Source organism: Zosterops lateralis (assembly GCF_965231275.1).
Source record: "Zosterops lateralis genome assembly, chromosome: 25".
In the NCBI taxonomy this organism is placed as follows: domain Eukaryota; kingdom Metazoa; phylum Chordata; class Aves; order Passeriformes; family Zosteropidae; genus Zosterops; species Zosterops lateralis.
The window spans coordinates 6,771,872-6,783,817 of record NC_139785.1 but is presented as its reverse complement, the minus strand read 5'-3'; positions in this window follow the sequence as shown (position 1 = coordinate 6,783,817).

The following is an 11,946-nucleotide window of genomic DNA, read 5'->3' as shown; positions in this document are numbered from 1 at the left end:
TCCCCGTGGGAAAATCGCCGTGGGGACCCGCGGGGCCGGAGCGGGGACATGCGGGGACATGCGGGGACATGCGGGGACATGCAGGGACAGGGGGGACATGCAGGGACATGCAGGGACAGGGGGGACATGCGGGGACATGCGGGGCCGGAGCGGGGACAGGGGGAGAAGGGCACAGCTCTGTTCCCCCGGCACGTCTCTCTGCCCCTCAGGCCGTGCCCTGTGTTTGCTGACGGAGTTTTGGGGTTTGCCCGGATCCAGCCGGGCCCCGGAGCGCCCCCAAAGCGCCTCAGCGCCGGCTTTTTGTCTTCCTCTTTTTTCCTCTTCTTTTATTATTCTTGTTACCCCTCTTTGTCGCTGATAATGCCACACCGTCTCCCCAGCTCAGTGAAATGTTTCCTTTTGTGAAAAGCAAATGTCAGGCCAGCTGCATCTCGGGCAGAGCTGCTGGAGACTGCGGGTCACCCCCGGGCCCTGTTCCTGCAGCCCTGGGCCCTGTCTGTCCCCCTGTCTGTCCCCCTGTCCCCCTGTCTGTCCCCCTGTCCCCTGTCCCCCTGTCCCCCTGTCTGTCCCCCTGTCTGTCCCCTGTCTGTCCCCTGTCTGTCCCCCTGTCCCCTGTCCCCCTGTCTGTCCCCCTGTCCCCCTGTCTGTCCCCTGTCCCCCTGTCTGTCCCCCTGTCCCCCTGTCTGTCCCCTGTCCCCCTGTCTGTCTCCCTGTCTGTCCCCCTGTCTGTCCCCCTGTCTGTCCCCTGTCCCCCTGTCTGTCCCCCTGTCCCCTGTCTGTCCCCCTGTCCCCCTGTCTGTCCCCCTGTCCCCTGTCTGTCCCCTGTCCCCCTGTCTGTCCCCCTGTCCCCTGTCTGTCCCCTGTCCCCCTGTCCCCTGTCTGTCCCCTGTCCCCCTGTCTGTCCCCCTGTCCCCCTGTCTGTCCCCCTGTCTGTCCCCCTGTCTGTCCCCTGTCCCCCTGTCTGTCCCCCTGTCCCCCTGTCTGTCCCCCTGTCTGTCCCCCTGTCTGTCCCCTGTCCCCCTGTCTGTCCCCCTGTCTGTCCCCTGTCCCCCTGTCTGTCCCCCTGTCCCCCTGTCTGTCCCCCTGTCTGTCCCCCCAGTTCCCTGTCCCAGGAGCAGCACACCCATTAGGGCCCATCACAGAAAAACTTTCACAGGAGATTTGTCTGGTCAGGAAAGGGGGTCTGACCCAAACCAAAGCACTGAGCAGAGATGTGCAGCTATTGCAGGAATCTATTTTTTGGTTCTGCTTTGAATGATCTTAATTTTTTTTCTTTTTCAAAAGTTACACTGTCACTAATGAAATACATCAGCATTGGAATGATATTTTTATTTTCCTATATAGACTTTATTTATTTATTTAATTTTTTTTTTAACTAATGGAACATCCTGTAGATCAGAAAACTTGATCCTTGACCAGTTTAAATCCAGGCTACATAACACCTTATTATGGAGACTAGACTGGGAAAATCCAAGACAGACATGCTGAAGAATGGGAAATAACCACAGGTTCAAATATTATTAATAGTCATATTGGGACTGGGAGAATCCCATCTCTGTGCACACACCCCTTTTGTCAGTGCTGGTCCTGCCTCTGCCTCTCTGCTCTGGATGTCCCCGACAGTGGAATTGTCACCTCCCGACAGTGGAATTGTCACCTCCCGTCACTGGAACTGTGACAGGCACTGCCATCTGCCGGCACCTCCAAACCAGCCCCAAACCAGACACAACCCGGGTTACTCCAGGGGTTAAAGGGGCTCTGGATTTTCACAGCCCCTCAGTGGAAATCCCAGTTTCCCCAACATTCCACACGGATCCTCCAGCCGGGAAAAGCCGCTTCTCCCCTAAAGACGTTTGTTCATGAGCAGGGGGATGGTTTGGACCCTTGGCCACTTTTTGGGGTTTCACAGCACTGCCCCACCCCTGTGTCCAGGGGGCAAAGCAGAATCCCTGAGCCCGGATCCATCCAGCACAGACTAGAAGTGCCTTTTCTGTGTCTTTCTGTGCCTTTCTGTGCCTTTTCTGTGCCTTTTCTGTGCCTTTCTGTCCCTTTTCTGTCTTTTCTGTGCCTTTCTGTGCCATTTCTGTGCCTTTCTGTGCCTTTTCTGTGCATTTCTGTGCCTTTTCTGTGCCTTTTCTGTGCCTTTTCTGTGCCTGTCCCAGGCCCTGGTGCACCCAACACCTCCCCAGCACAGCCGAGGTCACACCGGGCTGGGCTCTTGAGAGGCACCACCTCAATCAGCACTAAAAAAGCCTTTTAGGAGCATTTCTTTAATCACCAGGCAGGAAACACCTTCCCCCCTGGTCCCTGTGAGTCTCTGCTTTTGCTTCTTTATCCCTGCACCGCAAACTCTGCTTTGTTTCATGAATTATTTCAAATTGGGAGATTTGTACTCCCAGTTTGTGCTGGTTAAAGACCAGCCAGACCCAAGAGCAGATTTTAAACTGCAAAAACCAACCCCAAATGACATCACTGTGCCCCTGCTGAGGTGGTGAGGAAAGTTGTCAATGGCCTCAGAGGTCTGAAATCTGTTGCAGAGCTGCAGGGAGCAGAGGGAGCAGAAGGGCTGATTGAACACCAAATGGCAGCACGGGTTGGGTGTTTCTGGGCTGGGATGGAAAGGTGGAAATGCAGAGGGATTGATTTTGTGTTCAGGATGGGATTCACCCCAGGCAGTGGTGTTGGTCTGGGTCCAGCCCTGCTCCTCCCTTTCCAGCTGATGCAGAGACAGGTGGGAGCAGGAGGCACCAAATGAAACCTTGTGCTGGGATGGGATGGATGATCCAATCCCAGGAGCACTGGGGGAGTTCAGATTTCACACCAGGGCAACATCTCCATTTTCCTGGGGGTGCAGATTTCACACCAGTGCGACATCTCCATTTTCCTGGGGGTGCTCACGGGCTCTACCAGCTGTTCTGTCCAAGGGACACCCAGAGCTGTGCAGGGGGGGATTTATGGCAACAGTGGAGCCCTCAGCCCCTGGAACTGCCAGCAGAGCAACAAGCTGGGCAAGAACAAGCTTTAATCTCATTTTGGTACAACTAAATTGCTTTCTGAAGATGTTACCCATATCAAAAATTCGCCTAAAAGGAAGAGTTTGGATTTTTGCAGGTTGCTCTAGGGCAGAGCAGGGCAGCCCCATTTTTGACCTGCCAGGGAGGGAATGGGGAGTTCCCTGCATTTCCCTGGGGTTTGACAGGGTGTCACTGAGCCCTGACAGTGTCACCCCAAGGGACAGTGACCCGGTGATGGGGGACCTGCTCTGCACCCAGGGCTGGCTTTGCCTTCCAGAGGAGAGGGAGCAGCGCTGCCTCCAGGGAGGGTTTTAATTCCTCCTGCAATTTGATCTCTGCAATGAGAGATGTCTGTTCCCCTTTGGCAGCCGTGAACCGAGAGCCCCACTGGAGGAAAACAGAGTCGTAAGAGCTGGTGCTGCAAACAGCTCCCGGGATTGCTCATCCACCCCCAGCCCGAGGGGAGCGGCTCGGGGATCCTGATGTGACACTCGCCCACTCTGTCTCGGCTCCTCTTTTGTGTCTGGGGCTCCTCCAGCCCCCGGGATCCACATGAGCCTGGGGAATGAGGCACAGAGGGGGCGAGGGGAAGTTTCCTGGGTGAACTCCCCCGCCGGGCGCTGCAGGAGGGAGCCTGGATGTGCTTTGATGTGCTGATGAGGATCCCAGGGCGGTCCAGGGATGATGCTGCTCCTCTCCCGGCCGGCACATCCCCAGCCTTTGGATCTGTAACCCCGGGACTGCCCGCCAGGGGCTCAGCCCCGTTCCCAGAGACCTGCTGGGGTAATTAACACTAATGAAGCTCTTGTTTTGCAGGTGCAGCACCTGAGGCTGGAGGGAGCCCAGAGACTGAATTTACCACGGTGGTGCAGGGCAGGAGTCCCTGGGAGGGGCACAGGGTGAACTGGGACATGTGTGACATCCCCCCTGGGACACGTGTGACATCTCCCCTGGGACATGTGTGACATCTCCTCTGGGACACGTGTGACATCTCCTCTGGGACATGTGTGACATCTCCCCTGGGACACGTGTGACATCTCCTCTGGGACACCCCTCTGTGAACAAAGCAGAATTTCAGACCTGGGTTCTCCCCGCCAGGAGCTCAGGAATTACAGAAGGCACCAGTCAGAGCACACTCTGCTGATGGGGAATTCAGGGAGACAATTGCCTTGTTTGGCTGTCAGAATTCACAGAGGATTCTGACAAAAGCAAATGCTTGGTTTTTTTTTCAGGTGGGAATGTTGTTACATTAATTCCCTCCTAAGACACTCAGCCTTCCCTTTGCAGAATGGGATGGGATGGGATGGGATGGGGTGAGATGGGTGGGTACAGTCCAGTCCTCAAATCAGCCACTAATTAACCCCTTCATCGAAAACAGATCTCACCTCCAGCTTGTGGATTCCCAGGGATCCTTTGGGTGGGAGAAGGGTCCACCTAAGAACCAAAATGTGAATTTCTGCAGCCACAAAAGAACCAAAATGTGAATCCTGCAGCCACAAAAGAACCAGATTGTGAATTCCTGCAGCCAGCACAGGAGCACAGGGTGGCTGCTGGGCCCAGCACTCCTGGCTGTGCTCTCTGTCCCCTGCAGGGGCTGGAAATGCTCCACAGGGGAATTTCCTCCTTTGTCACAACTCCAGCCCCTGGGCTGGGCACTGGGTCTGCTCTGCAATTCAGGGTTTATTCTTTTACACATAATAGACCTTCAAGACAATTTTTGAGACCTTCAAGGGAGTCTCACAGAACAAAACCAACCATCCCATTTGTCCCCAGAGTGTCCAGTGAGAAATCTCCATGCACTGCTTGGATTCAAACCCCACCACAGTAACCATCACTGCTCATTAGAAAACCCCAGAAACTGTTACACAACTTGGGTTTCCACACAGTTTACTAAAATTAGCAAGACTTTCAGCAGTTTTTCTGTCATTTCCAACCTTTTCTGGAGTTGTATTTGCAGGCCTTGCAGCAGCATTCATTATTTATAAGGAATTCCCTCTCTTGGTAGCAACGACTGACAGTTACAAAAAAATAAGTACATTATAAAATGCATTAATATTTTAAGTCTGCCTGAGACTGCTGGGGGAAGATCTTGCCAGCTCTTGCCTGACTGGCTGGAATTTAGTTCACACAAGTCACTGACAAAAGGAGACACATCTAGGAGGGAAAACAAGGATGTATAAAAACCTGCAGGAGCTACAGCCAAAGATTTGTCTGTGTTTACACAATAAATCAGCAACAGAACGAAGAAAAAGAACCTTTTTTTCCCCCCTGTTTTTGTTCCAGCCACTCATTCAGTGCTGTTACACACTCAGATATTGCTTTTTGGGTTCTGAATAAAACCCTTCCTGATCCTCCAAATAAAACGTTGAGCTTGTGCTGAATCCAGGTTTTCCCACAAAAAAAAAAAAAAAAAAAAAAAAAAAAAAAAAAAAAAAAAAAAAATTACAAATAACTCACGTTTAATGAGAGAAAAGATAAATCTGGCTGTAATAAAGTGCTTTTTTCCTGAGCCCTCCTGCAGGCTGGGTGCAGGCAGTGCTGGCCCCCAGCCAGGGGTTTGCAGTGCCAGCGTGGCTGTCCCACACTCCTGAGCATCTGCACATTTTGTTCCTGCCACATTTGTGTCTGTGGAACCAGCTGACCTTGAAACTCTCATCAGAGGGAGAAAAATAAAAAATAAAATAAAATTAAAAAAAAATCAGCAGCCAGGAGTTACCACCCTCCATATATTCCAGTTATTATCAGAATATTTTTTTCCCTCTGTTCAGTTTGCACAGAAATGACATTCAATAACAGCAAAAATGTTCCCTCTGTCCCGAGAGAGGCGTGTTCAGAGTGAAACCAGAGGAAATTAAAGGCCTCTCCAGCAATCCCCCAGCACAGGTTCATAAATATAAAACTGCAGCCGTGGCTGGCTCAGGCCCTGAGGACAAAGTGTGCCCAAAGCTCTGGGGTGCCCCAGCTCCTGCCTCCCCGAATTTCTGCCTCTGCTGGGCTGGGGGGCTCCGTGTCCCCCGTTATTCCCACAGGACAGAGGATGGAGCCTGTGGCTGTGGGAGCAGGGCTGGGAACCCTCCCCACACCCACCCTGCTGTCCCCAGGCTGGGCTGGAGGGGGACACCCCTGGGAGCACAGCCAAGACAAGGGTGCTGCACTCTGGGGTCTGAATTCCCCGGGGAAAGGAGGGATGGGCACTGCCCCACTCCAGCTGGGACAGCTCTTCCTCCTGGAATTCCAGCTGCAGAACCATGGAATATCCCGAGCTGGAAGGGACCACCAGGATCATCCAGTCCCACCCCTGTCCCTGCACAGACACCCCCACAATCCCACCCTGGGCACCCCTGGAGTGCTGTCCAAGCTCTCCTGGAGCTGTGTCCATTCCCTGGGGAGCCTGGGCACTTTTGGGGAATCCTTAATTGTCAGACCTTCCTCAGAGGAGTGAACAGATGAGGTTTTTTTGTGATCTGTGTGAAACCTGATGCAGATCAGAGCCAAGGACCTTTCAGGAAGTGCTGGGGATGAGGCAAAATGGGTCCTCTGCAACCTCCACTCCTCCTGCAGTTCTGGAGGATTCACTGGCACTGGAGGATTCAGTGACACTGGAGGATTCAGTGACACTGGAGGATTCAATGGCACTGGAGGATTTGATGGCACTGGAGGATTTGATGGCACTGGAGGATTCAGTGGCACTGGAGGATTTGATGGCACTGGAGGGTTCAATGGCACTGGAGGATTTGATGGCACTGGAGGATTTGATGGCACTGGAGGATTTGATGGCACTGGAGGATTCACTGGCACTGGAGGATTCACTGGCACTGGAGGATTCACTGGCACTGGAGGGTTCAATGGCACTGGAGGGTTCAATGGCACTGGAGGGTTCAATGGCACTGGAGGGTTCAATGGCACTGGAGGATTTGATGGCACTGGAGGATTTGATGGCACTGGAGGATTTGATGGCACTGGAGGGTTCAATGGCACTGGAGGATTCACTGGCACTGGAGGATTCACTGACACTGCAGGGCTCCCTCCCCTGCTGCCACTGAGCAGCAACACCTCTAAAATTGCAGCAAAGCTGTTGGATTCACCCCACAGTCCCTCTGTGGAACTTTTCTTTCCTGCCTGGGGCTCCTTCCTGTGCCACTCCACGCACTAACTCCAATTTTTGCTGCTGCTCAGTGCTAAAATTGTACGAGCAAAGATGCTTCGCCCAGATGGATGAAATTTACTTTCCTTTCTGGTTAGTCATGAATTTCATCCTCTGTTTGATGTATCTGAGCCCGGGATGAAGGAGATCAGTGTAATCTCAGTTTTATAAGACCTTCCCAGCGTGGAACGCAACCACAGCCATAACTCAGGCAGCTCCAGGGTCCCTCTGCCCCGAGCAGGAACAGACACAGGGAATTATTGACTGGATTTCCCAGGACGGGCCGGTGTAAATGAGGCATAACACCAGAGCTGTAGACACGTCAAAAAGCATAAAAGTAATCTTTCCCGGGAAATGCGATGCCATATGGACGTGGTCTTTGTTCTGGTGAGGCTCCTCGCAGCTCCCCAGGGCGTTTCCATGTCAGAATGTTTCCCAGCAGGAGCCCTGGGTTGTGTCAGCTCAGCAGGGAAATTGCCTTGGGCTGTGGGGTTTCCACGCTGAGAAAAACACTGCAACTTGTGGGTTCTGCACTGTCCCGTTCATGGAGAACTGATTCGTTTGTGGTGGGAATAATAATAAAATTATTATACATAATTATATATATATACACACATATAATAATAATAATAATAACAATAACAATAATAATAATATTATATACATTTTATATTATATATTATATTATTTTTATATTATATATTATATATTACATATAATATAATATATATATTATATAATAATAATAATATATATACATTATATATATAATACATATATACATTTTATATATTATTATAATAAAATAAATATATTATTATTGTGTGATACAAAACGCACACACCTTGTGGCCCAGCAAAGCCCCCGAGTTGCCAGAAGGGCTCTGACTGTTACTTTGGGTGATTTATCCCAGGTTTAGGCAGCACTCTGAGCCCAGGCCAAGAAAATTCCCTGCTGTGCCTGGAGCAGATGCTGCTCTGAGCTGTGTTAAATCTGAGCTAAAACTGCTCAAGGCAGCAGACAGGGAGTGCCACCACCACCCTTGTTTTGGCTCCCCATCCCCAGAACATCAGCAGGACAAACACACCTGGATGGAAAGTTCAGCCTCTCTGGTTCCACCGTTTGCTGTGCAAAAAGGGCTTTGACAAAAGATTGATTTTTTTTTTTTTTTTTTTTTTTTTTAAATTGGTGACACAGAGTCAAGGTGGATCTTTGTAGGGCTCAGGCAGGTATGGCATGAAAATGCTAAAATTTTTTCTGCTCAAAGCTTCACCCTCCACCTTTATTTCATGTTTCCCAGAGGTTTTCCCACCACACCCCGCTGGTGTCGCCTCCAGCAGTCCCTGCAGAGCCCAGCAGAGGGGACTGGGCCACCACACTGGTTTTCCCTCTCCTGCCCAGGCTCGGGGTAAAGCCACACGTCTCTGGGACATTATTTAACCACACGCCCCATTTGCAAAGAGAGATTAAACTCCTTTTTTTTTTTTTTTTTTTTTTTTTTTTTTTTTTTTTTTTTAAGCATAACTCCTCTAGTGGAATGTGCTCCTGTCCATGGCAGGGGCTGGAACCAGATGATCTTTAAGGTCCATTCCAACCCAAACCATTCCATAATTCCAAGCACAAAGCAGATGATTTACTGAAATAAGGTCTTTGCCCATATTTTGATGGCAAAGACACACAGATTTTAAATTCCCTGCCTCTGTATGAGGCCTGGATAAGAGTTCACTGTTTTAGAAACTGCTGTGCAGATATAAAATACGTTTTAGCCCATCTACAGAAAAGGTTGTGCAGAGTCAAGTTTCACCCCAGTGTCAGTGATGGGACCTCCCAAAACCTTGGTACTGGAACTGGAGAGGCCTCCTTGGGCATAAACCAAATTCCTCTGCAGAAAGAGTCTCTCTGGAATAAAACCTTTGTAAAGGGCACAAAGAGACCTCAGGGGATGGACATGCTGTAAGAAGAGGGGCAGAGGAGTGTCTCACTACCTATCCTGGTAGTTTTTATCAGGCTGAGTGAGATAAGGAGCCAACCTGACCCAGAGCTGATGGGATTCCTGTTTCCCCCTCCAGCAGGAGGACACAGGCTCTGAGCTCAGCTGTGTCCTGGGGGAAGCTGTGACACCCAGAGAAACAGCCCAAAGTGAACTAGGAAGGGCCCCCCTGTCTCTGCCCCCGTGGTTTTTGCAGCCCCCGGCAGTGCTGACGCTCATGGAGCTGGGTGAGCTGGTACCTGAGGCTGATTTCTCTTACCCTGGGTGGGAACAGCTCCCTGCCTTTGCCAGTGCCCTCTGGGGTGAGGCCTGGGGGGGCTCCCTCCTCTGAGCTCTCTCTGTTTAATGGGCCATCAAGGAGCCACTGCACGACTCCTCATCCCATTGGGAGATGCTCCCAATGCCCAGGGGGAGGAGCCAAGCATTCCCACCTGGAGAGAATCCGGGATTTGGGACAGGACAAGCAGCCCTGAGCCACTGGATTCCCAGAGGAGCAGAGCTCCCAGACCTTTCTGTGGGATCACTGCTTCAGGAAGAGCCCCTCACCTGGACTGCTCCCACCACCCTGCTCAGGGTGTGTTCTGACTCTGGCAGTGCTCCTTTGTGTTATTGCATTTATTTTATTTTATTTTATTTTATTTTATTTTATTTTTATTTTATTTTACCTTTTAACCTTTCTTCTTATTAAATTATATCTCTGACTTGGAGCCTCTCACTCGTTTTTCCTTTCAAACCACGACACTCCGTCTTTAGGCCACTCTTCCATGTCAAGCACTTGGAGCTTTGCCCTCTCCTGCCCGCTGGGTTTATTCAGGGAAGGCTGGCAGGGAAACCAAGAGGAACCAAACCCCAATGTCACATTTCTGGGGCTGTGACAGCGCTGGATCCCGGGGAAGGAGTTCAGGAGTGACTCAGAGTGGCTCAGTGAGCGCTCAGCCCCGTCACTGCCGCAGGCTGGACCCGCTCAGGGCTCTTGGCTCATCCCCGGAAGGATGGAATCATCTCCCCCAGGACCGTTCTGGGACTCACATCCCTCCCCTGTGCTCAGCACATGGTGAATAAGGACTGGGAGGCTGCCAGGACTCCTGTGCCGAGGTTAATGAATAAACAACCGCCTGCAGGACTCGCTCGCTCGCTCGCCTCCTATTTTTAACATCCATATCTTTGATTGCATCTTGGAGAGACCTCTCCAGAAATAACCCCTCCCGGAGATAAAAGCATTGGATGTTTCCTTTGACAGAACAGAGATTAGCAGAGTTTAGACACAAAAACTGCCGGTAGGGAAGGAGGATCCTGCTTTTTACAGAAGATGTTGCCTTTATTGTGGCAAGGAGAGCACTGAGAGACAAGAAAATTCAAATATAGCAAGGGACATTCTGGAGATGCCTCGTTTTCCCCGTCTCTTTCTGCGGGGAGATGCTCTCATCACACACATTTCCAGGAAAGCAGTGAGGGAAGCTCAGAGGAGTGGGCAGAGTGGGAAATCAGGAGAGCTGCCAGCACAGCGAGGTGCCTGCTGAAAATGGGATTTAATTGGGTATGGATGCAATTTTGGGAGTGTTACCCGAGGTGAATAAAAGAAAGAGTTTCACAAACTCAACCCCTCGGGTTTCCTTGGGTGGTTTGGAATGTCCAACACCAGAGACAAGGAGGAGAAATCCTCCAGCCCTTTGTGGGAATCCCTCCCATCCAAGGGGGCTCCGAGCACCTCGGAGTCATTTGTCACTTGTGCAAATCTAGGTCATTTACTCCCCTCCTCCTGCTCTGATTTTTTTTTTTTTTTTTTAAATGCTAAATATAGAATGTCTTTTCTGGCTTCAGACTGAATAAAGTTGTTAATTACACTCTTTCCTAAAAAACCTGCTATTGAAATTCGCTTGGGGAGTCTCTGAGAGCTGGGGAAGGCTATTCTTTTTTTACAATATTCCTTTGACATGTCTTAGAGGGAAAAGGAAGAAAGCCCATTTGCTTTTAATTTCTCAGTTTTGAGGATAATATTTAACAGAAGTAAATCCCTTTAAGGGCTCAGCTATGCTCTTTGAAGCCAGAGGGGAAAATCCCATTGAGTTTCAGCGCAGGAGAACCAGCCAGATGCTTTGGAAAATTATGTTAAACAATCTGCAGCGTGTTAAGTGATGCAAGAAAATTAATTTGTGCCATCACGGGCTGCCAATAGGTGAAAAAGATGGGAATCCTGAGTGCAGTCAGTCGGGTATAAAAATAACCAGGTTCTTTCAGGGTGTCCCTCATCAATCAGCTCCTGGAAAAGGGGATGGAGAATTCCATCCCCAATTCCTGGTGCTGTAAAAGCCCAGAGGGGTCAGTGTGACACACCTGCCTGCTGGGGATGTCAGGAGGTGGAACAGATGGATTGACACGCTCTGCAGATGAAAAGGGCTGCCTGGGAGTTGTCAGATTTGTTATTAATTACGGGGCTATTAAGACGAAGGGGTGTCTAATAACAGTTAATTCCTCGTTCCAGGGCTCTTGTCCTCAGAGCTCTGCAGGGCAAACCCTCCTCCCTGAGCCACGGAGCTGCTCTGCCTCAGCTCTGAGCACACCTGCCTCTGCCCAAGTGTCAGAAAACCTTTTTTGAATGTCCAAATCCTGTTCCCAAGTTCCTCCAGCCCTGGAGGATCCCACTGCCAGCCGTCCCTGGGGGGACAGAGGCACTGGGCGCCTGTTGCTCTGTCCCCAAGGGAAGAGCAGCTCCCAGGCTGGGGGATGTCGAGGGAAAAACTCATTTATTTACAGCAGGGCCTCCAAAACTCAGGGATACAACATGGCCCAGCCACCCT